The sequence below is a fragment of the Mesocricetus auratus genome, unplaced genomic scaffold (genome assembly GCF_017639785.1).
Source record: "Mesocricetus auratus isolate SY011 unplaced genomic scaffold, BCM_Maur_2.0 Super-Scaffold_100004, whole genome shotgun sequence".
Taxonomy (NCBI): domain Eukaryota; kingdom Metazoa; phylum Chordata; class Mammalia; order Rodentia; family Cricetidae; genus Mesocricetus; species Mesocricetus auratus.
In genome coordinates this window covers 91,180,455-91,205,289 of record NW_024429189.1, presented here as the reverse complement: position 1 = coordinate 91,205,289, position 24,835 = coordinate 91,180,455, and the positions used below count along the sequence as shown (strand labels likewise).

Genomic DNA, 24,835 nt, shown 5'->3' with positions numbered 1-24,835 from the left:
TTTCCTATGTGAATATTCCATATATTGCCACACATCTTTGATTTGAAAACAACAGCAATGCTAATCAAGCTGCTACAAACTTGTTGGATTCCATGCCAAGTGCTTTCCATCAGCTATAATGGGAATAGCGCATTGTGTTCTTGTTAGGTAGAAACACCATTCTAATTCATCAGAGGCATAAACGGGGCTCCCCCGAGGTTCAGTAGCAGAGTCTGACTCTGAACTTAGAAGCATTTGGGCTCATGGGTTGCAAGAGCTGGGAAGGAAACCGTGATGGTGGTACAGACAAAGGAGTGGAATCAGAGCCATTGTCTTCCTTTATGAAGCAATACTTACTTGATAAAGCCTGAGGGATGTTTCACCTTGGTTGGCAAAAATGCAACTATAAAACACCGAGAGTAGAAATCTCAGATATTGAAAATCTAGGTAGTTAATTTTTATAGCTCCATGCAAAGGCAGATCAGCTGTACAAAGACAGGTAGAGGAGGGGCCTCCTCGCCCACACTTTATGGTGCCTCAGAACTGATTTATTGTTTAACTGTACCAGGAAAAAAGAGGCTAAAAATGAACAAAGGGTAAGACAGCTTATTCAGGCGAAGTGCAATCAGGATGGACTCCATTACAGGACAAAGAAGCTTAAGGAGCAGTAACTTTCCTTGGTAGAGACAGGACTTATCACATGTACTAGAAACACATTCAATTTGAACTTTGGGGCTCCAAGGGTTAATGGAATTTTTTTAAGTGGCAACAGAAGAAAACTGTGAATTTATGATCATGAGATGTCTCAGCGTTTCAGAAAACCCAGTTAGCATTTCCGACTCTCAACAGATGAAAGCGCCTTTATAATTATGACTATATTTACTGTGATGTTTCCAAGTTAATCTGGCAGGGGGTCCTCGCTTCTCATAGTAAACAAGCTTCTGGGAAAAAGGAAAGCACGGAGAAAACAAACTTATGCTTTATGTTGAGCCCATATTTGGTTTCATTTTTCTTCCAATGTCAAACACCTTCTATATTTTTAACTGGCTAGTCAAGTGTAATTTCTGTTTCAGGTGTATAAAACATTCAAATAATGGAGAAAAGTATTCCTTGCAAACCATGAAACTTGTGTAGTTTGGATGCACCCACAAATATACTGTTGCAATGTACATAGTAGAAACATGACTTATATATGTGACAAGGTATAATTATAAGAGCTCAGTCGCCAAATGCTGCTTTTATGCATACTGCCAGGAGTATGCCAATCCCCAAAACCTGGGACACTCACAACAGTCCTATTCCACCATGTTTAAACTCCAAGTTTGAGAAGACTGAACAATTCTGTCCAATGAGACCGAGGAAAAATCTGTTACTCGTTAAGGCATTCTGTCAAGACTGGCCTCTATATCTGCTAGATTTTCACATGACACACAGTGGTAGTAGGAACCTGAAAACAGCTGCCCCAGAAAGGAGCATGGAAAACACTTAAACCTTTGTAACTTTGTTTAGTTAAAGAATGAATCAAGCTCAAAGCCAGAATATCTTAGAACTTCTTATGACATGACAGGAGGTCCTGATCATTACACCCCTTTGAACTGGGATTGTTGTTTTCATCCCAAAGCATTCTCATCATAGAAGGCCCAATAGGTTGGAGCAGTATGGAGTTCCAAAGACTCCATGTCTGCCTCCCATAAGTATGCCTGTTGGTTCTATATCTCTTTAAGAACACTTTCTCCATTTTACAGAATGGCTAATCAAGCCTCAGAGAAACTATGTACTCAATTTCTAATATCCACTGAACACAAGCCAGGATTTCAATCTCCTGTTCAAAAGCTCTGTATGGAGCACAGACTGTTAAGTGTGTAGTAGCACTGCATTGTTTATGAATCTAGACTGACACACACTCATAATTTTGAGTGTGATAAAATCACGAAGACAGTGAGACTAGTTGAGGGAAAATGCACCAAACTTCAAGTTCCAATGGTAAGAACTGAGCAGTGGTCGTCACCAAGCTTGTGCCTGGGCTGGACTTTCTCATAGTTCAGGGAGCTGAGACTACAGACATCCAAATTACATGTTAGCATGCTTTGTAAAGATTCATGTATTTTTAGAGGAAATACAGTGAATCTATCTCATTCAGAGGGCCGCTATTCCGTGGTTTCAAGCACCTATGGCTAACTGTGGTCTGAACATACTAATCAGGAAATTCCAGAAACAAATGACCCATCAGTTTTATGTGAAGTACCTTTGAGTCGCGTGAGGAAACATCAGCTATCTCACTCAGTCTTGCCCTGTCTGTGACAATAATCTAGACCTGCCTGGGAAGGGAGTTTTATAAGGGACAGTCTTCATTAGGCTGTGGGAGATTATCTTGATTGTATTAACTGAGGTGGGAAATCCCGCCCATTGTCGGCAGCATCATTTCCTGGAAACGGATCCTGGATTGTGAAGGAATGGAGGAAGCAAGCGAGCACTGGCATGCAAGCATCATCATTGCCTTCTGCTCTCGACTCCGGATATAATGTGACTAGCTGCACTGAGCTCCTGCTGCCTTGATCTCCCCATAACTGGGAACTGTGACCCAGACAACCCCTTTTATTCCTTGGCTTGCCCTTTCCAGGAATTCTGTCACAGCCAACAGAAAAGGAAACTAGGGCACCATCTCAATTGGTATAGGAATCATCTCTCTATCCAGGGACACCACACTATGGCAGTCACCTGCCTACTGGCCACTTAGCAGCTGTCTCAGTAATCAACTGAATGGTGCTGGTATCAACAGGGACGAGCCCAAGAAACCCTTTCTCTGACTTAGTAATGGCTTCAAAGTCTAACAGCAATTTAGACAGCTGAGACATGCCTGAGAGAAGCCATTAAGCTGCTACTTGTAAGGAAAAGGCACAAATACAGTAAGATGTTTTCAAAGATACCACATTAACCCAGCATTTATTAGTGTGTACTACTATAATGCTTCCATTTTGTCATCAGCTATTGTTAATCTCTTACTGTGCCCAATTTACACATTATACTTTATTACAGGTATTTATTTCTATATGGGGGGAGGCATCGTACATACAGTGTTCACGGCACTGAGGTTTCAGGCACCCACTTGGGGAATGAATTCCCCATGGATGATGGGGACTACCGTATTCCATCAAGGATGACAAATTTGCTTTGGAGGTGCTACCACCCTCCTTTTTCATAAAAGATTTTGCTAATCAATAAAGACATTCTCTCCCTGACTTTGGATGTCAGCCTACAATTTTCTGCAATACAATCTAAAACAGCCACAGTCCATAAGTCAGGTTCGGCTCTGTGCTTTCAAACTCATCTGCCCTCTCCCAGCTACATGTTAAGGGGGGGATGGCTCTTTAGGGACAAAAGTGAAAATTACATGGAGAGAAACTATGTCGCAGCATCGTATCAACTCCCAGGAGCTGAATGAGATGCAGTTATTGCTAACTGAAAATATTATCTATGTATTTCTGAAAATTGAGTCTAAAAACTATATTAACAGCAATGAAGTATAAGTGATCCCCAAAGAAAAAGGCAGAGAGCTGTAAAATGTAAATGACAATAATAAATTTGAAAAGTCAGGCTATCTGTTGTCTGTCTGTATGCCCACAACTGTATCGTACTCACATGGTGGACTCACAGTTTTTAAATCACCACTGTATTCACTCTTATAACTGAGGAGGATACAATATGGAGATAAATGTAGCATTATAGAACCTGGAAGGTCCTCGGTTCTATTTTGCCCTCAAATTTACTTTGTTCTAAGAAGAAAACGATGGCCATTAGGCCAAGGCTAGCTTCAAGGCTCCTAGTTCTGTGCTTTTAATCCATTTTCAAATATAGTTCTGACTTTCAAAATTATAACTGAATTTACAACAAGAGAGGCTCTGACAACTTTGACTGCTCTTCAAGTTCCAGCAGAACACAGACTCCTAATTGAATGACTGGCTTTTGGGGGCGTCAAGCTTCACAAGCCAGAGACAGTTGTGGTCATCAGGGATGGAGCACAACAGTCTTGCTTGAGAAACTCCATCCAGTTGGCCAAGAGGGAATGCCAAAATCAGCAAGTGACAAGACAGTTGCTCCTGTCACTTTCTCCATTTACCCTTGCTGAGTGGACAGTTCCTGGGAAATACTTTCCCACAGATTTCAAGCTTTGAAATGGTCCGGGTCCCCATACCTACTCTCAGGAAAACAAACAAAAACACAAATGTGTAGCCTGCTTAATACAGATCAGTACAGGTAGTGTCTGGGCTGTTACCAACTACTATGATAGCATTTAACAGTCCCCAACTGATTAGCAACATAGTGTTTCTCACCTCTCATGCCCCATGGTTCTATTGTTTCTCCACCAATGAAAACTGAAGAGGTTTATGACAAGTGGCTGAGATCATGGGCTTCAAAAAGTCAGGAGTGGGCAGAGATTCCAATTCTACTGCTTCAAGGTCCTCACAGGTATGGAACTATGCTAGGCAAAATAATGTCCCCAGCCTTGAGGAGAGGCGACACCTGAATTCCCAGTCTGTAAATATGCTATGTTTCTTGGCAAGAGGGAGAGTAAGGCAAGGACCTAAAAACTGGGAACTAACCCTGAATCATCTGTAGGGGCCACAGTAATTGTGATGGTCTTTTAAAATGTGAGAGGGAGGCCGGCAAGGCAGAGCTGCAGTTCAGTAACTGCAGAAATGAAGAGACAACAAGCAAAGACTGACCATGACCTGGGAGGTAAAACAGGCAAGCAAGCAGACAAACATACAAATCACATAGCCTTGCTTTGAGCCCACTGATACACACCTCAGACGACTGACTCCGTCTGACTACAGAGTTATAAATCCCACCTGTCTTAGGCTACTGGTGGTCTGTAGCTATCTCTGCTAGGTGACATTCCTGGAGATTTAGTGTTGTTTTCTACAAAACGGGAATAAAACAAGTAGGTGTCCCAAAGGACTCGCACAGATCCCCAAGAGAATGCAAATGAAACCCTTCAGTGCTTCCCACAGATTAAGAACTCAATGTTCAGTCATTATGCCCATGATATTATCCCAGCATAAATGTGCAGACTGTTGTTTACAATAAGCAGTCATTTCATTGTGTTGTAATGACACCTTCCATTTAAACAGCGCTTTCATTTTCATGCATTGTTTTACCTGACACTCACTATAATTTCACAGGGCAGCAGAGCGCCAACAGATGAGGAAACTGGATTTGCTGAGCATGGATGGTGTGCACTTCTTCTAAGTGTAGCATGCTCCTGACCTTTCATCAATCAATAGACGTATCAGGTACATAGAATGAGGTTACATGATAACGAGGAAGCCAAGTAGTGATGGGGCTACATGCCCCAGACACACTATTTCCCATGTGGGATCAGCCAGGGGAGTTTTCAGCCAGGTTTCCAGCGCCCACTCTTCAAAGCACAGCCAAAAACTAATGTGTCTAGTCAGTTGTGCGAAGCACTAGGAGGAGGAATTCCATCCTGACCTCAGCAGGCAATCACCTGATGCCCTGAAGCATGAAGTTTGATTACCCTTATCTCAGTTTATCACTGAATCAAGAACTGTTGATAGGAATCCTGGCCCAGGGCCCCACTTATGAAATGATACAGGCCAGTCAGCAGAAATAAGCCAGGCCCCTTTTTCTTTCGTGATTTCTGCTCACTGTGGAAATCTTTTACAAACTAGAGATTTTCTTTTTCTTTTAATAAGCCTCTTCAGCTTGGGGTGTATTTTATTGCTTTCTATTCTCTTTCATAAGCTGAGATGCCCTGGGCTGGCAGGAAGAGGTCATGTCTACCTAGCAGCCTGTCCACACCAGCCTTGCTGTCCAGTGAGTAACGTGTTGACATGGGAGCCTGCATATCCCCCAGATGCTAGGCCATCAGCAAGCACAGGACTGGAGGCTCTTTTCTCAAAGGGTGGTCAATAGACAACATGCATTAGTTACCTGGTATGCCTGGAGGAGGGCTAGGGTTCTGGGAATGTGCATTTTAACCTGTGTGATGCTGATGAATTCTAAAGTCTGAGGACTGCTGGTTTAGGGTCAGAGACCTAGACTGGCTCCGGAGTGTGCCTGAGTGTTTATGGCAAGTTTCCCCAAGCCAGGAGCCACCGGCACAGAAAACACACCAATCCTTTCCATCCTCCTTCCACGCCACCAGCCGTGGACGCCGCAGTGGACACTCGGGTTGGTCATCTTCAACTGAGGTATGACGGTGCTGAGTCTCCACACTATCTGTAGCATCCCCTCCCTAGCCTAGCCTGGATGGACGTGTGATCAGGTACTGGGGTGATGTGGAGCTGAAGTAACAACCCACACACTAGTCACAGACGAGCAGTTACAGACTCACACAGGGCAAGAAGCACACTATGAAGGCTAGGAGCACAGGCTCCGGAGCCAGACGACATTTATTTTTACCTAACAGACGGTGGTATATTTAAAACACTGCTGCATGCCAAGTCCTATTATAAGTGCTCTTCAAATATTAATTCATTTTTGTCTCAAAACACTCTTCAGACACAGCTACTACCAGCATCGTCTTCCCTTTAGAAGCCTCAGAGAGGTTAAGTTACTTGTTCAAGATTACACAGTTTATCTATTGCATTACACTCGCTCTCACAGATACTAACTCCCTCCTTCCGCTACTGGGGTTAACTCTGGAACATACTTAACCTCCTATGCCTCAGTTTCTTCCTCTATACCATGAGGATATTATGAATAGTAGTCGTCTTTTTAAAATGCTGATCAAGCGATTTAGCATATCACGTGTCAGGTACATGGTGAGGCCTCCCATATGCCAGCCCCCTTTTCCCAGCCTTATATTCTCCAGGACCACGAGGGGATTAAATGAGACCACACATTTAAAGCACTAGGCACAATGCCACAGCACACGGCAAACACACAGCAAGTGTTGTTATTATTAGCCCAGCTGAGCCAGGCCAGCTTATTTTAGATCAGGTCTAGAGGCAACTGTGCTGGGCACAGGGGAGCAGCGTGCCCTTCACTTCAAGCTACTGTGCAGGCGGCAGATCAACTACAACACTTAACAGGTTCTCTGTTTTAAGTCACCAGAATATTCCTAAAAAGTTCCCCACATTGGATTTGCTGGTGATTAGCTGTCTCCCTATTGACCTATTCTGTAATTTCTGATTGATGATTCATTGGCAGCAATTCTTTGCTGACACTGTCACGTAAAGCACTAACTTGCTAAAGACTTAAAGATACTTAAATGTACGTTGGAAAACTGAACCAGGGGTTGGTGCCAGGCTTAGCAAAGCAGCTGACTTGACCATTGCTAATGCACCAGTTTTCAACTTATTCCTCTTTTGTTATGTATTCTAATAAGTATACTTACATTACAAAACTTCTGGTTCTTCCTTCCGTGAAGTTTATTACATCCACCATCAGACTTAACCGTGTGTTGACTCTAATTTATGTTAACCTATGGGTTAACAATGGCTGAGATACACCCATGTTCCTACTTAGCTTGGAGGAAGGTTTGGGATGGGGTCGGGGAGTGATAGTGTTGGGGAGGAAACACTACAGGGAGTCCCTGGGAGCTCAGAACCACAAAGGAATGTTCACTTCCTAAAGGATGTAGTCATAATTTTCCAAGAAATTTTCCTCTATTAGGAAAAAGCTGACCCAGCCTCCAACCACTCCTTGCAAGCCGCCCGCCATGGAAGACTCTATCTGCCATGTGAGAAAACTCACTAGTACATTTACTACAACATTTGCTGAACATCTGTGTCTTCCTCTGCTGACTTTAACCAGGCCACAGCCTCAGGGAGCGGTCGTCTAAATGGGACTTACACTCCAGTCCATCTCATTATCAGGGTTTCGATGTTTTTATCCTCATCTCTACTTCTCCCCCTCCAAAACGCTTATACACACATGCAATTTTTTTAAAACTAAGGAGTCTATGTTTAAAGTCTTTTTGTGTTAAAAAGAAAAGGCAGGTAAATCAATGTAGCTTCTTTCTGCTCAATATTCCAGTGAGGAGAGGTCTTGTTGGGTCCCCATTACTGACTTTGTGTATACATGGTCCACCTGCAGCTGACATGGGATTTTTACTACTCATCAGGCAGCGATCTGAGTTGTCACAGATTGATCCCACACATTCTGATGGCTTACTCTGTGGGGCCAGCAGCCCGGGGACACTCAATACAGCTTTGTGACTTGCATAGCCAACTGCCACTGTGCAAGTGAAATACAGCTCTGTTGTAGGTAAGGACTCAAATGTAGACAACTGACCTTGACCCCAATCCCACCCCACCCCAGGGCCTTTGCCTAAACTGTACTCTATGCCTGGAATGCCTTCGCTTTCACCCCCACTGCCTCTCACTGTCCACCTGTCCAAATCCTACCTAGTTCAAGGACCAGCTCAAATATCAGTGGCTCCGCAAAACCCTCCCTGACTACCCTCGCCAGAAATAACCTCCCTTTTCTCAGCTTCCACAGGGCTGGGTGTATCTTCTCTGGCACTTAAAACACACCCCATTCTACTGCGGCTGTTTGCCTAGAGCTCTGAAATCTGTCATGCTCCTCTGTGAATGCATGCAGAGCAGACACTTGGTCAAAGCTGAACGAACACAGTTGCAACAGCAATGACAAGAACAGAAACTGCAGAATACATCACTACTTCTGTGGCCTCTCTTTCTCTTGTCTGTTGGCTTTAAAACTATCCTGCCTTGATCTGCCAGTTACCCAAGGGAGGTTTGGGTTCTCCCAAGCACTCCTGTGGTAACAAGTGAGGTGCTAGACAAGGTAGAGAGCCTTTCTTCCTGGTTCGCTGATGGTCCACTGAGGAACAGAAGTGTTTTCTTGGTGAGCATCCTCTCTGCTCCGGTTCTATGGTGCCGATACAAACCCTTGCCTCTACTGCTAAATGCAGACTCCAGTAACAGGCTAAGTGGTTGCAGATCCTCCTGAGCCCTTATTATACATGTACTGACACACTGAACTCTTATTGTTAAAACCTGTATTTCCTTCCCTTAAATATATGCTGAAAACCTTACATTTCCACATCATGGGTAATGGCAATGCATATCTAGTTTGAAGTTTTTCCTCCCATAAGGAATTATGAAGAAAAAAAGCGCAGTAACAAAAAGTTACGGCATGGGGGACGACTTCTCAGCAGTGTGTTTGAGCGCTCAGGTCAAAGAACTCCATGGAAGCACTATGAAGTTCAGTGTGGCATGCTGGAATCGACAGTCAGGCTTCAGACAAACACCTTCACCCCCGAAGCTGTGGCTCCTAAACACCTCCAGGAAATGGGACAGTGGTACATAGCACATCATCACCTGACAGGAGCAGGAAACAAATGTCAAGTGTACTCAGACGGCACTTTTCCGAAAGTGAATATTGCCATATGACTCTACACAAGAAAACCCAGCGTGTTTGTTCAGGCGCTGTTCGAGACCACTGAAGGTGTCACCCTCATCTCACCAACAGGAATACATGGGGGAGAAGAGTGGAACCCTCTGACTTAGGTTAGCAAAGAAGACATAACTAAAACACATACCCACGTGGTTAAGCTGTTCGATAAAAAATATTTCCTCCAAATGCAACTTCTTTATTAAGAGAAATATAAAAGGAATCCAGTATTGTGATGAGAAAATGGGGGCTGGGATGTTTAGAGGTTTGAATTCTCTACTGGGTGACTCAGTTTCCTCGATGTCCCAGTAGAGATAATGGAGCCTACTCCCTGTAGGTGTTAGATAAAGATCTTATTAGAGTGTCTAGAATTTAGTCTCTGCACTACATTAATTGCTGGGCACTGTGACTTCTGTTCCTTCTTCTCCTGTTTTTCTCTTCCATTGATATCACCTTCCTTCTTGCTATTTTGTGGTTGAGTTCACTCACCAAAGCATGAAACAACCCCACCCTTTCTGCACATGAAATTCCCAAAGAAGTATTCTCTCAATTCGAAAAGTTCAAACCATCAAAGGAAAAGGTTGGCCATATCTCCTAAGAAATTCACCCGCCTAAGTCATGTTATTCTTTCCCTAACAAGCCATGGCTACCCTTCCAGATACAGAGAGCAGGGAAACAACAAAATGTCATACAGACCACAGGACTGAGTGAGTTACATCACACAGTCTGTGAAAGGGGATGAAGTGTGTAGGTCACTGACAGGTCTTTCTGTCTCTAGTGGTTCTTGCTCACAGGCTAAATGCTATTCTTATTCCTTTCTTCGCTTCTCAGAGTTAAGTTTTGAGTGTGTAGGATGAGCAGGGTCTGAATGCAGCTTTCTCGTTCTATAATTCTGTGGCTCAATTGTATCAGCTGTAAAAGTGTCACTGCTGTGGCCACATGCCACTTAAGGCTGGAACAAGCTCCCTTGTAAGTGAAAGACAAGTCAGTGGACTTTAAGGCAGGTGTACTTCCAACATTGGATGAGGGGCCTGGCGCAGGATATGAAACAATGGAAACTTCCTGTTCTGGGTGTTAACTTTAGTTACCACAGCCAGACAATGCTGCCAGTGGTGTGGAAGAAAAAAGGGCTGTAGCCAGCTGTGCTATTCACAGTTGGATGGATTCTGTGTACCTCCAAATGGTGATAGAGCCAGCAGCCTGTTGTAGCCAAGGACAGGATGATGGATGGTCTACATACTGTGTCCAAGTGGAGAGAATGGTAGAAGTTCACTTCAGGGTTGTTAAAATGCTAATCTGGGTGAGTTAACAAAGCCTGACAGAAAAGTTTGAGAAATACGAACACCTCTTGCGGGTTCTGCACTCCACTGATCTGAAGGCCCTTAGTTGCTGTCTGCTTGATGTTTCTTCTTTTACGTAAGAAATTTTAGTAGTTTTCCTGTTGGGGAGAAATGCAAACCACCTCAGTGGTTAGCTACACTGCCCCTGTCATCAAGGTCTGATAGGAAAACAGCCTGATGACAGCTACCTCAACTGAAAAGTGTCATAGCTGGCTTAATGGAGTCACAGGGTCTAGTGTTTCCATGTGGCACAAGAATAAATCAAAACACGTTTCCTCCCCCACTGGAGTCGTCAGCTGTTCTCAATGGTATCCTAATCCACTGGATTGGGTAGATTTTTTACGCTAAATCTCTATTTGCATAAGCCTCAGAGACCCAATCACCCTGATACTCTATTTGTTAATGCTGAGGGCAGGAAGGCCTGCCCTGGGAACATTGGGTACAAACTATCTTGTTTCCAAGTTTTGTGATATAACGATCTGCACACAAAAAGGAGACATATATTTATATTTCTGGCCCACCGATCTGGGTTTCTAGATAGTAATATTGCTCAAGGTGAATATACAAAAGCATATCTGGTCACAGGGTGTTGGCTCATGGTTATAGCTCCTCACAAATGACAGGTATTCAATGAACATAGATGGGTTGGCATACCTCAAGAGCCTCTAGCTTCCTCTAGAAATAAATCAGAGCTACGCTGGCTTAAAGACCCTTAATAGAAATAAAAGATAATATTTTGTCCTGTAATGTGTAAGGTAGGAATTTGCCTCCTATGGTTGCACTAATACTGGTCAGGCATTCAGCCAAGCTCTTAGGACCGAATAAAATGCATCAGAAGAGTGAAAAATGACCTTATTTCAGATGCATTTTTCACTCTTTGTATCTTAGTGAAACTCACATGCAAGAACAATGACTAAGCTAATTACCATGGCTCATTATGATGGAGCAGCAATAAGAGCTCAGACTCAGTAAGATCTCAACAGTCATGGATATCTCTCTGAATCAAAGTTCTGGATCCAAGCTCCTTGCCCATGGCCTTTCAACAAACAGAAACCACCAGACAGAATGCAGTGGCCCACTTACCAAATCAATTACTGGACAGTCTTCCTGTACAGCAAGCCAGTGAACTGAAGTCCTCTGGATTTTTAAGTTAACCTCACTCTAAGGACTATGGCTGACGTCACAGCCATCTTTCAAATCCATCAAACCAAGGGAGGCATGACCAGATGGTTCTGGTGCTATTAGAGGGCATCAAAAAGGAGGAAGGGGCCGGCAAAATGCCCACAGATCTAAATCAAACTCAAGTTAACCAGATGTCTGGTGATGGAGACATCACAGTATTCCTGGCACATTCTCATGCATCACAGGAAGACTCCTTAGGAAAGGTACCTATGTAGCATCCTTAGGAGAAATGAGATGGGTACCAGTACTCTGTAGGATCCAATAAGAAATGCTGTTCTTCCTAAGTGTGCCAGCAGAGAAATCTCAGGATCTTGTATTTAACTGTCTTCTGGATGCACATCTCAGAATCCTAAACAAAGGCACTGGCCGACTGAAAAGCAAATCTCAGTTATGGGTGAGCTGTGGTTTATCTGCAGATGTTTAGGCTCATGGTGATACAGACCCGATCTCAGAGCTTATCTGTAATTTGTATGTATCTAAGCCAGGGTAAATGTTTGCGTGTAATACGTGCTAACTTGAGAAAATGAGCTTGTCACTCACTACATTAAACACTACTGAAGACAAGTTAATTTCCTAGGGTAGATACTTAACATCATGAATAAACACAGCACTAGAACCTATTGTTTTATACCACTAAAAAGAGTGAACACTTCCTCCATCTGTCTAAGATCTCACAATATAAGCAAGAAAAGCCTTGAAGATTTTTTCCAAACTGGAGTATTTCTCCTATTCAAGGAGCAGAGACTAAGTCAATTGAATAAAAACATTAACTCTTTCCTTGGGACATCAGCATTGAAATAAACAAAAGAATCTATTTTATTGCATCAAGTATCAAGTAAAGGGAAGGGTAAAAACACTCATACTTTGCTACTGCCGACTTACCGTTTGTAAGTAGCTACAAGTTTTGAGAGAAAGAAGCCCTCAACCAGAAGCTGTGTTGACTTAAAGGAGAGCAGCCTGAGTGGCAGGCATGGGGTTCAGTTACTGTACACAGAGTCTCGGGAGATATCTATAATAACGAAGTGCTGTCCCACTCTGAGGACCCTGGAATTGGTTACTGACCGGTCCAATTCCTCTAGGGCTCTAACTCATACCTCACTGCAATGCCATCCCATCACCACCCTGGCATTTTTTAAAAACACAAGTACTAGATTTAAACAGTCCTCTGCCAGTAATGGTCCTGCTAGCCGATTAATGAGAAAAATTCTAAATTCGGTTTGCATCCACACCTCCTAGTCCTTTTTGGCCATTAATTTAGAACCTAAGAGTTAGACATGCCACTGGGAGCTGAAAGCGCTCCCAAATCTCCCAGGGCGACTACTGCCTCAGTTTCTACAGATGGTCATTGCAGCCAGATCTGGAAGTTTCCCTACCTGGTTGTTGGGTTCGGCTTCCCTGCCGCTGCTCCCGGCTATAGGACGCCTTTGGCCGCGGAAGACGCGGCTCATACAAAATTGACTCTTCCTTATTTGTTTCCATCCATAATTGATGGGGAGCTGAGAGCATAACACGTCTCCGGGCCGAGCCCTTGCTGACTGGCTAAGACCCTGTCCACGGCGCTTCGGTGAATCATTTCCAGCCAGCGAACAAAGCACGCAAAGTTGCGGGGGAGAGTGGCTGGGAGCCTGGCGGGTGGGTGCCCACGGTCCCCTCGTGGACAGCCAGTGGCTCCGCGTTCCCGGGCTGTCCCTGCGTCCTCGGGGCCGAGGCTGGCGGGGCGGCCTGGGTTGCGCTGCCAGTGGGCTGGAGGTTCCGAGCCCCGCAGCGAGGAAGGTGGGCTAACCCTGACGGTGTGCGGGGCAGCACGGAGCCGGCCCTGCCTGGAAGAAACTTTTCCTCGCGTCCCTGGTTGTCTTTTCTTCTCTTAGGGGTGCGCCCGGGAGGAGGGGTGCGCCTAGGAGGAGGGCCGAGCCACCCGCCCCGCCCCCCAGGCCGCCCACCGGCCAGCTGGGACCGGTCAGTTAGACCTCCCCAGGCGCCTCGGGCACCGCTGGAGACCGAGCGGCTTGAGAAAGCAATGAACTCCGGGGAGATAAGACACTACGCCCAAGCAAACACACGCGCCCGCACACAGCTGCGCTGCGGGCTCGGGGTCCCACCCCCATCATGCACCCAGAGCTTCAGCGGAGCTTCGGAGACCGTCTTACCTCTCATAGGGAAGGCTGCTTTAAAACACAGACAAATAAAGCTTGTCACGATCAAACGGAAAAGCCGATCTAGACAGTGTACAGAAAGAGCAATCCCTCGGTCTCGGGTCTCGCCTTGCGATCTATCCCGAAACTCGCCAGCTCCAGCCCTGATGGGGGCGGCTGCGGCGGCGGCGGGACTCAACGCGAGCAAAACAAACCGCTGCCCTGCAAATGGTGTAATTCGATCCATCTCCGAGTCGCTCCCGGAGAGCCCGGCTCCCTCGCCGCTCTGCAGCTCCCACCGCGGCCAGCGCCGCCCAGAGCCCCACGCGCGCCATGGCCTCGACCCTGGTGGCCGCCGCGTCCCTGCTCGCGCTCGGCCGCGCGCCCAGGCTCTCCCACCTTAGCGGAGCCGCTCCTCCTGCGCCTTCTGGAGCCGGGTCGCCCAGCTGGCGCCGCCTCTGTAGCCTGCAAAGCCGCCTCTCCCTTCCCTCCCTCTCCCTTCCTCCAGGCGCCCTCACTACTCTCCCAGCCGCCCCCAGACGTCCCGAGGACAAATCGCTGCAGCCCAGTGGTGCCGTGGGCGCAGTTGTACCCCGAACTTGAGTCTTAGTTTTCTAGTCTAAGATTTATTTTGAGCTCATTATTGCAAGCCCCTCCCCCATTTATCTTTATAATCACTAAGCAAAACAGCTGGGAAGAAGCAATCAAACAGAGCTGTATCTTTAGAAAAAACAGAAATCACCTACTAAAAATCTTATTTCCAGTTTGAATGAATGCCATTCAGTACAGTATAATTTTGCAGGCTAATGAGCCGGTTTTACAGGCAAGTGTTTCGTTTAATACGTTGTGGGAGAAATGAAAATGTCCTTGAAGCGACATCATTTAAGATGGACTGTCATAAATGAAATAAAAGAATCGTATATTCCCAAACAAGAGGGTCTTAATTCAAAGTTCATGTCCAAGAACGGGTTATGTTTATTAGTTTGCAATCTAATCATGTATCACTTAAGGGTTCTAACTGGCTGGAACCAACCGTGGTGCACCCCCCCACACACACACACGCTCGCTTAAAGAGAGAGAGCATTTCCGCCAAACTTTTGATTTTCACTTGAGTGTGGTTAATTACCGTGGAAAGAGAGTCGGGACACGAAGGAGGCATATTCTTGTCCGCGGTTCTTCCTGCTTTTCTCCAGCACACAGATATACGTTTAGGAAGAATATGCCCGGGAGTTGAAAGGAACTCCAAAAAGTCCCCCCAGTTAACACTTGGTAGCCAAAAGCAAGCCCTGAGAAAGGGGGCATCCTTTTAAAATGCAAGCTTTCCCCGCTGTCCTTCCTATTACAAGAGGCGGGTAGGGGGCGGAAAGAGCAGCTTCTCAGACTGGCTCAGTGATTTTTTTTCTGCTGTTAGGTCTTTTGTTGCCTGGTTGGCTGGTGTTTTCTGGTTGTGCTGGGCTCTGACATCACTGCAAGTTCCTTGGCAGTCAGGGCCCTCCCCTAGCCAGCTTCTGACCCAGAAAGCTGTGGCTGTTTCCTGGCCTGTGGTCATTTCTTGTTTTCTGTCCTGCAGGCAGAGGGTTCTAGGCAACACGTGAAGATGAAAAGGGTGGGAGTGGGGGATTACTTGGTTGGTGAGGGAACAAGTCACCAGCCACCTCGAAGCAGGTTTGTGAGTTGTCCCATGTCCATGGTAGCAGGGAAGGTTCATTTCTCCAGATTCCTGATTAACTCTGCTCCCTCCCCTCCCCCATCCCAATTTATAGCTTAGCCTGGCCTGGAACTCATTGCTTAGACCAGGCTGGCTTCAAACTTGAGGCAATCCTCCTGCTTTAGCATGTGGAGTGTTGAGATTACTAAGGCTGAGTCACAACACCTGGCTTAGATTGGGTTCCTATACATGTGGGCAGTTTTAGAAGGACAGATACCCAGAGGTGACAGTTTTACCCCATACTGAGTCCTTAAATCCAGGAATAACAAGTAATAGTGGTCTGCGAGTTGCTGGAGAATTTACTGATAGGCCCTTGGGAACCATGAATTACACATCTTCCCTCTGAATGTCAGTCTGGACCTTGAGGTCATCCTTGTATTTGCTCTGCTGGAGGCCAAGAAGCCAGAGCATGACATGGGAAGGAAGGTCAAAACCTCCTCTTGAGGGTTTGTCGTGTCCCTGTTGGGGAATGATGAGAGGAAAATGACACTCTTTATTTGGTTTTTAGTGGAAAGAGATCCAAGTAAACCACTCAGGCTCCACTGCCAGCGCTGTGGTTCATCCGATTCCCGTCCGTACTGTTGACTTTATGCCATTCAACTCTTTAACCCTGGCGACTTCCACCAGTTCTCTATTCCCCACCCATCCTACATTCTAGGCAGTAACACTGGCTGAATACTGATAGTGCCCCACAGCGCACACTCCATGATGTTTCTGCGTTCTGTGGTACCCTATAATGCTGCTTAGCTTTGTTTCTGGCTTCTTGATTGAACAGCAATTGTCTGGGTGTCAAATTTCCCTCCTGCAAACACTTTGTATGGATGTGAGTGACTATATCTGTGCTCCAAAATGTTATTCATCTTTATTCTTTTAAGGGTATCTCCCACCTGGACACGTCCTAATGGAGCAGCGTTCTTGCCTTCCTTACCTGTACAGGCCTGGTGCCTAGCACAGGGTTGCACACTCAATGAACACTCACTGACCAGGCATGACCCTGGAGCCTGCAACGTCCCCGTACTCTCTTCTGTGCCAGATAAGAAAGGATTGTCATGGCTATGTTCTATAATGCTCCACAGTAACGGCTTCCTTACTTTGTGTCCCAAGACCTCACAGTGCAACTGAGAATGCTTGTTACGTGTTTGTCAATAAGTGAATAGAGCTATTTGGCCTCTTTAACACCCTACCCTGCCCCCTCAGACTTTGAAGGCTTGATTCTACCTGGCTAGCAAATACACTTTAGTATTCTCTGCATGGTTTTCCCATCAGTGGTGAGTAGTAACTCATTTCCAAATGAATTGTAAGTATAATAGCTATCTAGAATCTACAGAAAATCTTTGCGTATCATTCTCAGTAAAATGTATCAATCATCAGATCCTTAACCATTATAGCTATTAAACAAATACCGCGCTTAACATATGCCAAGCTGTTCCAAGCACTTAAAAAATGAGAGCGTGTTGCAGTTCTAAGAGGCAAGAACTATTATTAACACCATTTTAAAGGTGAGGAAACTGAAAAAGAGACATTTTAGTGATTTGGTTCATGTCACACCTGTAACTAGGATTTCTATGCTCCCTCTTAATGAGGTCTGAATAGCATCCGCTAAAGGAACTAAGAATGAAGTTTTTGGAGTTTATACAGTTTGCATTCAAATCCAACTGCTTCCCAGTAGACTTGTGATTTGGATAATTTATTTAACCGCAGTGGGCTTCAGTATCCTTATTTGCAAATCAAGGATGACAATAAAACTTTAAATAGCTTCTGTGGCAGACTGGACATTATAACACCCTCGATGTGTTTAGCCTCTGACCAGGAGTACAGTGGGCACCGAGTAAACACTGGGCAATGCTTTTCTGGCTGCCATGAAGACAGTGCAATCTTGGGGTGCTACAGAACTGGATGAGAAACTTAATCCAAATTTACAGTAAACGTGAGACTCAGGACTCGATGGGTGTGTTATAAATTTTGTTCACTCCTCTATCCATGTGATATGTCTATTAATTCAGGTGTATATACTATTATCCAATTGATAGGAACAATATTTTGCACGAATTTTCATGAATAACATAGTGTAGGATTTAGAACCCCATGTCTCAGCATATAAAGATGAAGGTATTGGAATTGCAAAGAGAGAGACATTTTCTCTGATGACTTCGGTTTGGAATGCACATACACTACTCCTTGCATTCACACATTATGGAAAGTGCTTTCTGTGGCGAGGGATTGCTTTCAAAACTAATCTACGCTCTCCATGACATGATAAATCATTAATAATATAGACCAACATCTCTGCAGAGACACAGCTGGCCTCCTTGTGTCAAGAGTTTGCATATGAAAATGACTCTGCCAAGAAATTTCATTTTAATGAAAAACATTTATCATAGTAAATCTTAGGCTTCAAGATTTTACTGACATAATTCATTTCTATTGCTGTGTTCTATGCTAGGGTAGCACATAGCCATACCCATATTTGGAATAATAAAAATTGCTTTTTAAACTTACTTTGATTCCTGCTCTACCTTAGCATGAATACTTTCTGCCATTCGCTCTGTGTAAAGAAAATACACCATGCATTTTTGGAAATAATCAGCAGTTACTTATCAACTTTCACTGATGCCTTCATAGGAGTCACTGCATGGACACTGGTATGTATAAGCCAAAGAAAAAGATGTAGGTTTTCCATAGCGATTGTTTATGCACCAGACACATGCACAGCCCTTAGCTTTTAATACTATTAGGTCCTTTGAGGACAGATGAAGGATGAGCATCATCATATCTGAACATTATATGCATCCTATCATCCATATACCTGCTCTGAGCCATTTGTGAGCTATAAGGAAAAAGACTATTTAAACCCATGCAAATATATAATAAAATAAACCTCACTGTTTACGCTACAAGTATCTGTATTTGGGGTTAGGGTCACAGGATTGTGTTTCTCCAGACCTCTTTAACATCACCAAGTTCTCTCTGTATAGAAAAAAGTGGCTGGCCATTAGAGGTACAAAAAGGGATTGCTTGCCAGAAGCCACTAGAGCCACCTACTGGACAAAAACACAAAACAAAACAAACAAACAAAACAGAATAGGATTCTGGGTAATTTATATTTTTCCAAATAAAGACCTCCAAATGCATGTTTTGCTTTTTCTGTTTTGCTTTTCAGTCAGGGTGTACAATAGACAGTTTACTAACATCAAATATATGGAGTTATTACAAATTACACTGCTAAAATGTGAGGGAGGGAATGCATTCCATGTGGGGGAGAGGAAGAAATTGATACTCTGCTATAAAAATCAATAGTAAGCCTTATTAGTGTTTCAGCCGTAATAATAGGCTTGTTCAAAATTCCCAAAGCCCAGTTAAATGCTGATGCAGCGGCAAGGTCGATCAGCTCACTGGCTACCAGGCATTTAAACCAGTGCCTGGGATACTTGTGTCACTGAATAGGGAGTGATGCAAATGAGGGGCTGGCTGGCACTCTCTACACTGGTCAGTTACAGGGCTCTTCAGGCAAGGCTGTAAAAAATCTCAGAGGAAACAGTGAGCCTAACCTTTGGTACCATAAAGTAATTTGCCCACAGTTTCCTTGGCCTTCGGATACCTTTGAACTTACAGTTGGGTACTAGTCAACAAACAAAACTATGGCAGACCTGTAAGTTTTTATAACCAACTTTCTTGCCAGGTTGATGCCAGCTACCGAGCTCCATTTAAACATTTGTGATTCATTTCACTATTGTGTTAGCAAGTTCTGTGGCAGCGGTCTGAACTTATATTTTTAAAAAGCCTAAAGGGGGACTTAAGGAAAATTCCTCAGACATTCTGCTTCTGTTACAAAACAAAATAAACTGGCTGGAAGGTTTCTGGAAAGTTCTTAACAGAATCACACAAGCCCCAACGTTGACTACTGACTTGTTACAGTCTTATCTCATATTGATGTTGTCTCCAACAATATGTGCACATTTGTATATTTTTGTCTGTATTCCTGTTTAAAAGATTCATTATTTCTTCTACTATATTAAAGTTTTTGGAATTATTCTCATAAACTACTCTAGTATGCTCTGAATTTCTGGGTCATAATTACAAAATAAACAGATTCATTTCTCATCACAAGTTTTAATTAAGAATTCTAGTTACACAATTATTTTCTAATGAATAATACCTACCTACCCAGTACCCAGGCACACTATTAAATATGTTGACTTAAAAGCATATTTTCTGAAGACGGTTCCCATGTGGGTCAGTTTCTCATTTGTAAGCCATCAACCTTGGTAACTGTCATAATGAAACAAAAGGACAAGCCTTATTTTCTACATCAATATAGGTGGGAGATTCGGGAGGCAAGGATAATTTATGATTGCTGGAAATAATGTGATAGGGAATGTTAATCAGCCATGATTTCAACTTGCTGTGAGTATCCGATCAGTGAGTTCTGTGTTTGAGTTTTAGTTAGACCATTTGCCTAGGTTATCCTTTCATCAAATGTTAAAACGGGCCTGTACTTATACAAGGAGCCCACAGAGTAGCTTGTTTGAGAGCATGGCCCCAGTCTGGGGTCCTGCTCCTTAAAGATATCTGCCTTCAGACCTAGTGAGAAAACAGTTCAGTTTTGATTTACTTGCCAGTTTTTATGCTGAAGAGTAAACAATATAAATAAGAAAGTAATCTATGTTTGATAACAGGTAAATGTGCAGCCTGTGGAGGAAAGATGTGCTTGCTGTCTTTAGAAACTACAGATAGTCTTAACCCTTTCATATGAAACCACCAGGAGCACAGAAATGCACAGAGTCAGCAAATTCTAGGTATTGTGTGACAGCATTTCCCAGGGAGACACAACACACATCTACTCACCCCAGATAGGGAGCCCAAGGTTGACCAAAGTGCAGATACAGCCAAAGTCCAACTTGGTGAGCCAATGAGTTTTATTAGGGTTACATAGAAGAATATGGATGAGGGGTTGCAGGAGCAGAAATGACTCAAAGAGGCTGTATCACCAAGGCCCTGCACCAGTAACAGCACACAAAGCTGGGGCCCTGGGGTATACTACACATCCTGCAGGCAGCTCAACAGGTTGAAGAGTGTCCTTTCCGTGTGCCTCAGTTAGTCTAAACCTCTCCAGGCAGCTCAGTCCTGCTGTTTCTGCTTCTTCCAGGCAGTTGGTCTGGTCTGAGAGTCTTTTTTTCTTTCTTTCTTTTTTTCTTCCTTCTTTTACAGTTTTTCTTGCTTACAAAAGGGAGGGGGCTAGTGAAGCTGCTTGGTTTCAGGCACTTCCAGAAGCTATTTTGAGTTGTTCACCTTCCTTTTTAAATGGCTTGGACTATTTTCAATGGAAATATTTGAATCTCAGAGGAATGATTATTCAAAGATGGAATATTTCAATCTTGTAGGAAGCTGTTACACAACAGGAGAGGAACAGGGAGGGACCCTCCCAGACCAAATCACAGTCTTTGCAAAATCTGAGGGGTCCAGAATGACTAGAAGGAGAAAGGATAGCTCATTCACTCTTGCATGCATTCATTTTACCATTTGTTATTAATAGCAGCAGTCTGCTTTGTGTAAAGCACTGTGCCGAGATAAATGAGAAACAGCTCATATTCAGACAGCAACTGAAAATTTGAAAAGCAGTTTTATCATTCAGAATCCTGGCAGGGAACAGATGGCATACTTGACTTGGGTAATTCGAGGAGTTGTTTGTGAAGGTGAGAGTGGGGTGCTGGGAGAACACGGCGGGTGGGGGGCAGTTACCCTGGGGCTGTTCTATCCTAGGTGTCTAGGGTACCAGAGGTAGCAATGAACAGAACCCACGGTCACAGAGGCAAGCAGAACCTCTGCAAGAAACACTGACCTTCAGCAAAAGGACTCTTCCAGCCTGGGGTGACCTGGCTTGTGGGGAAGGAAGGAAGCATCACAGGCCACCCTCTCTGGTGTCCCACTGTGCTTTTCATTGGTTCAGCCTCACTGGAAGCCAAAAGGCAAGGAAGTCACTGCTACCTTCCTTCGACTCAGTCTCCTCCTCCAGAGAAGCAAAGTCAAGGGAAGAGATTGAGAGTCGATGCGATGGAGCAAATAGAAAGTCATTTCATTTTGGTCTTTGTAGAAAACTTTGCAAAGGACGCTTCATCTGGGAGATTGCTTCCTGGAAGCAGGTAACATAGCAGAAACACATCTGGAAACCGAGGGTGCTGAAGGCAGTTCTGAACTCATCAGGGCTACTCTACTTCTCTGCCCTTTGAACTTCCCTTATTAACACATTCTATCACCTGCCTCTGTGGGCGAGTGGACTTATTACGATCTACAATACTGGCAGGACAGGAACCCTGGAACTTTTGATAGATGGGATAATGAGTGAGAGTGAGTACCCTAGCTGGGTAAGAAATGCACTACGTGGCATGAGGCTATGAATAATCAGTCCAATGATACAGGATACATGCAGTGGATGTATACTAGGAGCAGTGAATACTGTTGAAGGTTATAAAAGGTTTCAACATAGGGAGGGCTCCTGTGAGTGGGTGAGTGAAGTCCACTGAAGACAGACATCAGGGGTGCAGTTCACAACAAAGGAACTGCATAGGGGACAATGGGGGTAGGGGAGAATGAAGGGCATGGCTGACTTGGGGCTTGTGCATGGTCCTGGAGGCAAGCAGGATGAGATGTGACAGAGAAAACTAGAGTAAATTGACTTCCATGTGCTGGCCTATGAATGCTTGCTTAGGTATTTAGAAGACAGACCTATTTTGGAGGGCATAATCGGTCACAATGATCTTGGCATGCTAGAGCTTTGAAGATAGCATTATCCCCATGTTACTCAGATATCACTCACGACAAAGGGAAGCTCTGTGAGAGGTGAGAGTGCACAAGGAAGGACAATGGTTATCCACTCAGGAACGGACAACACCTTCAGTGGAAGCGGAGCATGAGAAACACAGCAATGTCTAATAGAAGCCACACTGAGTCATCGAATGTTTGGTTGCACATCAGGGAGGGTGGCATGGGAGATCTGCTCAAGGTTGCTAGTCCTGCTTGATCTAAGAAAAGTTAAATTATTATGAGTGAGGGTGACACAGAAAGGGAAACATGTTTTCAGAGAAGGGAAACAGTTTTGTTTGAAGCAGACCTTAAAGTGCTGGCATAACCACCATGAGTAGTTAGCAAGACATTGGGAATGATGATGATGATAGATGATGGCGATGATAATAATAATACTGATCATAATAACAACTGTTATTATCATTAGTATTACAGTCAGGGAAACTTTCAGCTTCTAGAGGAATAACAAAAGCTCAGTGGACAAATACAGATAGACAGTAAAGACATTGAATTTTCATCCAGTCATGCAGGTGAGTCAGTCTGACTTGTGTGCCTTGGGTGTTTAGAATCCTCAGAAGGCAGGGACAAACAACTTGTCCTCCTCCATACACCTGGACCCTGTCACCCACGTGGAAGCCCTATGAGGAGAGCTACGGCCTCATTCCCATTCTCACTTACGGTTTATACACAGGGAACAGCAGGCCTGGTGGTCCATTGCATTTTCTCTAGTATTGTTCAGTGACATGCCTTCAGCTTGACACAGAGAATGCTGTTGGAAACTTCTAAAACTTTTTGTGAAACTGTCCAAATCCATTAGCCTAGAAAGGCTTCGGGGACTCTGGCCCCCTAATATGGTATAATTGAGGAAATGTGGCTACAATTAATTTTCTTAACCATTATCGCTCATGTAGAATTAAGAAACCTTAGGCCAGGATCATTAGCACTTGCTTCGAAGACCTCAGGGAATTTGGAAAAAATGCAGCTCGGTGGTTTTCTGACTTTTCTTGGGCAATACACAAATCTCTATTTCACTTGATTGAAAGGTTAGGATGGAACAGTATGGAATGGGTCATTTCTGGATGACAAAGGGGTGGGTGTACCCTGAGCAATGGGGTATTACTACTGCTTGAAGCAGTAGTCATTTTTACGGAGCTTATGATATCATCGTTAAGAGAATCATGGATAGCTACTTAATTTAGTTTTGCTTTTTGAAACAGGGCCATGGTTTATTGCCCAGGCTTATTTTCAGGTATTCTGCCTCAGCGTTGTGAATGGCTGAGACTCCAGCTATGTCACTGGGTCTGACTTTCCTCTTCTACATCCTGGGGGCCATTTCCAATTACATAGTGTTCTCCTAATGTATGTTGTGGGGGTAGAGAAGCAGAGAAGAAAGGACAGTAAATGAGAAATCTAATCAAATTTAATGGCATGTTTCCAGGAAAACAATAAAAGATAAGTCTTTAGCAAGATCTGTAGTTTCAATTTCTGACTTGTAGATGCTGACATTGCCAGGAACTCATGATTTCCTCCCCTTTTTGCTTTACTATTTGGCATTAATAGGAGGAGAATTAAAATCAATATAAGTACTTGCTAATTTCATAGAAACGGTTTCAAATTACACAGAATGTCATAGAATGTATGCTTAATTATATAAGCACCCTTTGCATTAGAAACCTCACTTTATTACCCTCCCATAAACATTTTATGAATCCGTTTAGTTTATGGTTGAGTTAAGAGGAACTGAGAGGCAGGGACAAGCCATGGAGATCCTTTTCTTCTGCTTTAAACTCATTCCATTAGAACTATAATTTAGTGCTATGTATAACCAAGCGATTCCAAAGCAGATCGGGACAAATCTACACTTTCATTATTTAGTCAAATGTTGGGAAAGCAGCGTTGGGCTTTTAATGAATATTTAATATGTCAGGGAGCTCTCAGGACGTTAGCAGCGAGATCTGGGTGACTGCAGCAGGGGCTAAATTGGTGGATGGCCTCCTGAGTTCTTTCTCCACTTTTCTTCCTTTGATATCCCTTAAGTGCAAAGAGGCAGGCAGAACCCCATGGCAGCCTTTACTTAAAAAATCCCCCACACTCCCCCCATCCCAATACTCAAGAATTGACGGTTAGAGAGAGGACTTCACTGATCCCCTCTGCAGAGGAGCGGCTGCCTTTGGTCTTTATCCTCAGAGTGTACCTGTTCTGCAATGGCTTCTGAGGCCAGTGGCCACCACAAACTGCTGGGAGAAATGGGTGGAGAGCCATTTTTGTAACAGTGGCACAGACTTTGGACCTGACTCAAGTACTTTCTC

General features: G+C 44.2%; 1 protein-coding gene across 11 annotated transcripts in view; it reads right to left on the bottom strand.

The window, feature by feature from the left end:
• Sema6d (semaphorin 6D) overlaps positions 1–24,835 on the bottom strand; it is a 582,801-nt gene that overhangs the window by 43,489 nt on the left and 514,477 nt on the right. For 5 of the 11 annotated variants that reach the window (XM_005068545.4, XM_013112357.3, XM_005068549.4 and 2 more), the window contains exon 1: positions 14,033–14,164. The exons of 2 other annotated variants lie outside the window; for them this stretch is intronic. The gene's annotated coding sequence lies outside the window, so the exon portion shown is untranslated. Of the gene's footprint in view, positions 1–13,258; positions 13,767–14,032; positions 14,165–14,416; positions 14,440–15,143; positions 15,366–24,835 lie in introns of those variants that run through there. 4 more of the 11 variants (XM_040746200.1, XM_013112355.3, XM_021226293.2 and 1 more) reach the window with 3 other exon arrangements.